Source organism: Microtus ochrogaster, chromosome 16 (assembly GCF_000317375.1).
Source record: "Microtus ochrogaster isolate Prairie Vole_2 chromosome 16, MicOch1.0, whole genome shotgun sequence".
NCBI classification, from domain to species: Eukaryota; Metazoa; Chordata; class Mammalia; order Rodentia; family Cricetidae; genus Microtus; species Microtus ochrogaster.
This window is the reverse complement of record NC_022018.1, coordinates 10,437,100-10,442,611: the sequence shown is the minus strand read 5'-3', so window position 1 is coordinate 10,442,611 and position 5,512 is coordinate 10,437,100. Positions and strand designations below refer to the sequence as shown.

The 5,512-nt window shown below is 52.1% G+C and overlaps 1 protein-coding gene across 3 annotated transcripts in view; it reads right to left on the bottom strand.

Annotated features, from left to right (window-relative positions):
• Positions 1 to 5,512, bottom strand: part of Ttc7a (tetratricopeptide repeat domain 7A) — a 104,480-nt gene that overhangs the window by 67,378 nt on the left and 31,590 nt on the right. The window lies entirely within an intron of this gene.

Here is a 5,512-nt window from a genome sequence, read left to right as displayed (position 1 = left end):
GCAACAATAACCACTAGTAGAAAACAGAAGTGTTTCAGGGACAGGGCCTAGTTTCACAGTCTTCTCCCACCAGCCCCCAGCAAGAACAGTTTCCCCAGGAGATGGACCACGTCCATCACAAAGGGAGGACAAAGACAGATGGGGGCTCCCAGGAAGAGGAGATAACCATCCTCTGCAGAGTCCACAGGCTCAGGCATGCTGGTCCCCGGGACCCAAAGGAGGCAGGCCACTCCTGGGCCCTTGGGTGATTTTCCACTCTATGGGCAGCCTGCCAGCCTCTTCTCCGGGAGAAGACTGGGAGGCTGGAGCCAAGAGAGCCTGATGCCTCTTCTTCCTCTGCCACAGGAGGGACTGCCACCTCGGTCACTGACAAAGTCTTCACATTCCTAGAGCAGCAGAGAGGTCGCTCCTGGATGCTGCAGAGGGGACACCAATGTGCCGCACTGACCACTCCGGCACACATTTAAGGAACTAGTACCGCATTCTAATGCAATCTTATATTCCAAAGCTTTTTGTTTGTTTTTTAAAATAATTTTCAGATCTATAAGGGATCTGGGCACATAAATAGGCTCCCAGGAATTCTTTCGCAGAGTAAATCATCACCCTTAGGCGTGCTTTGAGTCAATCTCAATTTTTATTGACTGTCTTTAAAGAAACAATCCACAAAAGAGGTTCCAGTGGCCACGGCCACACAGGGAGAGTTGGAATCCTAGCCTAGGTTGCCTGGCTCTGCTGTGAGTGCCGAGAATGGCCCCTACCTCAGCTTGCCCCTCCAAGAAAGGCCTAGGTGGAGGTTCTCAAATGGCCCAGATGGCCACAGCCTGAGCCATCCTAGCCTAACCTGCAGCTGCCTGCGCCAGGTGGAGCTGGGGTTTTCCCCAGCTCTCTCTGGTTGCCCCGTGAGAAACCAGTTTGAAAGATCTCTTTGTTCTGATCTTTCCCGCTGACCTTTCTGAGCCAAGCTGCTCACTTTTAACAATATCCAAACAAAGTCTCAAACAAACCTTGGCCAGAGACAGGCTGCACAGGGAGGAGCCAGGAAGCGATTTGTTCTAACTAAAGTCAAGTCCAATTGGCTGAGCAGCGGGGTGGAGGGCTCCAGGTGGAGGTGGACCGTGCAGCCAGGAAGCCCCGCAGCCCCTGCAGCCACACTGGCGCACGTTCCCAGAGCCTGTGACTGCGTTCAGTCTTCACAGTTCTTCACAAGACTGCATCACGCCAGTCTAAGCAGAACACATAATGTATGCAATGCCCTTACGAGATGACCACTGGGACAGGTGGAGCTGGCGCACGCCTTTCATCCCAGCACTCAGGAGGCAGAGGCAGGCAGATGGATCTTTTGAATTTGAGGCCAGCCTGGTCTACAGAGAGAGTTCTAGGACAGCCAGGACTACACAGAGAAAACCCTGTCTCAAATTATTATTTAAAAAGAGAAATGACCGTTGCGGGATAAGCTGTAACTCAGAGCACTTGCCAAGCGTAAAGGTAATCCATCCCAATACCATCAAATATAACTAATATAAATAAAATATTCCACTCTAACCCTCTCTGATGGGAAAGTAAGGCCTGAAAGGTACTTGTCTTTCTGGGCATTACCTATGCAAGGCCATAGGCTGACACAGCACTTTCAGCCCCAAGACCCCGCGACCACCTCTACACGCCCACTTTCCTCTCCTGGCCATCTGAGCTCCAGAACTCCTGAGACTCAGGTCACTGTGTCACCACAAAGTGCCTTCTGCATGCTAAGTACGCGGTCAGCGACCCCGTTTGCAACTGGCAGCCAGTGAGTCACTGTGGCATAAATGAGCAGAGGCTGAGCGAGTGCACAGCTCACCCATGGCCTTGCATACAGGCATCCGTGGGCTGCTAAAGCAACTGCTCCTGACTTTGTACACAATAGGTGCTTAAGTCCAAGGGCGTTGATTTGAAAGAAAATGATAAATTAGATAGAACTGATTGAGAGGAGAGTGGTGCACACAGTCCTAATGTAAGTCCCCATCTGAGGGCTGGCACTGTACACGAGAGATTTCTAGTCAAGAACCCAGAGGAGTGTTGCAAAATGGTAGACCCCAGTCACGGAGGACAAGGCCAGGTAAAGTTCAGCAGTTACACAAGCTGTTCATTTTCACCACAGACCCAAACCATCTGCCTCAAAGTCAAAATTTCTACCTTCAGAGTCAGGCCGGGCATGGAAAAGAGGGGATGTGAGATGGGGAGTTCACCCGGGCAGTGAGTTTTCTTCTCCAGCCAGCTGGGGAAGGGAAGGTCGTGTGAGTGAGCACAAGGACCAATAAGAGCTGTGCCTGCAGAGAAGCCTGCCCCCCAGAGCAAAGCACAACACAGAATACTGGGGTGTTGAACCTTTTAGGTCCCTCGACTCCACTGATAACAGCGCTGCCCCCTTCTGCAGATCCACGTACGCATGTGGCTGCCGAGAACCAGACAGCATTGCCATCAGTAATCGAAAGGGACACTTTGCTCTCAGATCAGCCCCTGGCAGACAAAGTAGGGCAACTTGGGGGAAAGGGATTGACTGACTGACTGACTGACTGACTGACTGACTGACTACAGGACTTTAAAGGAGCCACCTAGCCAGGAGTGGGCGGGAGGTGGCTCCCTTGGAACACACTCCTTTCTCTCTTGGTTGGAATGCAGTGTAAAGTAGATGTTGCTTTAGTAATTACAACAATGTATTATAAAGAATAAGCAAAAAGCACACAGTCCACTTGACTCAAACTCACCCCAACCCTGAGCAGAGAATGGGCTCTGCCAGCTCTAGGGAGAAGGACGGGAACACCAAACCAAAGAGAAACAGCCCTTTGCTCACGCTGCATGAAGGAGCAGAGTCGGCTCCAGCTCCCTTTCTTGGCAGGTGCCTGGGACCCTCAGAACCACTGTGGTCGGAGCACTGATGGGGGCACCAGCTCTCTTGGTTCACATTGCGTTACCTCTCCCCTGCCTCACTCCTGAAGCTGCTTCTCGGAGACCCAAGCTCCTTCCAGAGCCTCCATAGGCAGAATTCCGGGTCCAGCATTCATTCTCCTGGAGGCCCAGCTGCCACAGAACTGCTTGGAGCCAGGATCCAACTGGAATCCACGCCTGCCCTCTAGTGGCTGAGGTGGGGAAGTGACGGTCCCCAGGCTTCCTGGCCCCTATCCTGTTCACAGGGCCTTTTTACATTAACTTAGGAACAATATCACCACAGCACAAAGGTCAGGAGTCACCAGGAGGAATTAGCTGCTAAATAAACAGGGCAAGGCCTCTGGAAAAAGGGAATGTCACTCAGGCCCATGAGTAACCGGGCACCGGTCTCAGACTTAGCCAGCATGAAAGAGGCCTAGGTTTCTGGAAGCTCAGAATAAGAGGGAAACTGGAGATCCAGTGAATGTCACCCACTGTGTGAGTGGACAAGACCAGTCTCAGGAACAATATCAAATCTTTGGCTTGGCAGGGGTAGCCTTTGCTGAGGTAGGTGTTTTGTGGGGACCAGGAGGCACTGCTCAGTCTGGCCCCACCCCTTTCTCAGCAGAGGTCTCTCTTCCAGGACTGAGCCACTCCTGCAGTCCACCCCATCCCAGGCAGCAGCCCACCTCCTGCCCTCTTGGGCCCTGCCTGGACCTGTCCACAGGTCCATCCACAGCTGCTGGGGCGCATTTGTCTACACTGTGAAGATGCATCTTTGCCAAGGCCACTTCTGATTCCTTTAATAAGGAATTGAATGGCCAATAGCGAGGTAGAAAGAGGTTGGTTAGGCGGGACTTCTGGGGACAGAGAGGACACTGGGAAGAAGAAAGGCAGAGTCGCCAGCCAGACAGAGGACGTGCAAGAGGGAAGAGAGATAATGCCACATGGTAGAACACAGATTAATATAATGGGTTAATTTATGCTATGAGAGCTAGTTGAGACAAGCTTTTATAATTAGTAATAAGTCTCCATGTTTATTCTTTGGGAGCTGGCGGGACACAGGAAGGCTCCTTACACACCGCGGATACAGGGCTCTTTGGGAATGAGCTGCCTGGGCTGGTCTCGGGGCTGTCTAGGCCCTTACAAGTGTTCTCCCTCTGATCTGGACCCCTCCTGCACCCTGGCAAGGAGGCTCCTACCTTCCAGACCCCACAAACTCAGATGTGCAGGGCTGTGATTTAACCAGCTGTAAATGCAATTCAGCCAGCTCTCCACCCTAGAACCTTCTGAACTCCCTCCCACCCTGGCATTCACCATTGCCTGGGAACGTATTTTTGGTTGTCATTCTTGGTGGAAATGCTTCTGGCATCTAAAGGGTAAAAGGCCAGAGATAGAGATGTTGATAAAACCTACGGTGGCCCAGACTGTCCCCCAAATTAACACAAAAAACAGTGAAGCAGAAAAATTATGGGGTAGGAGACTAATATATTTAAGAACAAAATTAGAACCGGTGTTTCCCCAACCTTTGCACTTTAACCAAAGGACAATGACAACATGTAATTACAAAGGCCACTGATGCAGACCCATTGTGGGCAGGCTATGCTGGGCTGGGATTAGGTAGTGAGCAAAGCCGTAGGTGGAGGGGTCGTATGGACGCAGCTGATGTGCCTGTTTCCAAGGCTTGGCCACCAGACAAGTTCCTTCCCTTTTCATTTGGAATATGGGGACTGTATCTGTTCTTCCCTCAGAGGCCTACACAGAAGGGCAACCCCCTTCTGCCTTTCATGCGGTGAGCAAACATGAGCTACTAGTATGAGAAAGGGTTCCGAGGAATAATCTGTCACCAGGTGAGCCCAGAGCACTGCGACCCTGCTTTAAATCTGTCTGTAAATTCAGGGGCTGTGTCTGGCCTGCGTGAGGCACAGGGAACCGACAGGGGACGGAGTAACTGCCATGTGTCCTGGGGACTTCTGCCCACACTCGGAGACTTTAAACATTTGGGCTGTTTGCTTGGCAAGAAGTGATGATTAATTTCCATTCCGCTTGATGTGCTGTGGCCAGGGTGGAGCCAGTGTCTCGGCTTCTGGGGCTGAAATGTGCCCTGGGAGGAGTGATGAAGAGATGAGAGCCCAGTCAGCCGGAACAGAAAAACATCTGAACTGACTTGCCCTTTTCCTGAGAGCGTAGGCAAGTCAATGCCTCTACCTGCTGGGGGACCTCACATGCCAGGCTCTCACTCACGATCTTCCTGCCTGAGTGTGCAGCATGCAGGAGGGAGCGACAGGCAGCTTGGGTGTGGTGGAGGAGGGAGGACCCACAGTCAGAGCCATCCTCTGATCACGTGACAGAGGGCAGAAGGAAGCAAGCGAGTGCACTGAAGATCCACTCCTGGCCCTGATTACCAGATCAGGGTGCAATCCTCCACACAGTATCCACAGGGCAGAATGCCTTCCTGCACCCTAAACCTTGGAAAGGGACTGGGGCTGAAGGACAGGCAGACCCGTCCTACAGTCTTGGTGGGTGGGGTTGAGCCAATGACTCAGGAGTGAAGTTGGACCATGTGACCTTCTTCAGAAGACACGTGATCCAGTCTGGCACCCACCAGGCG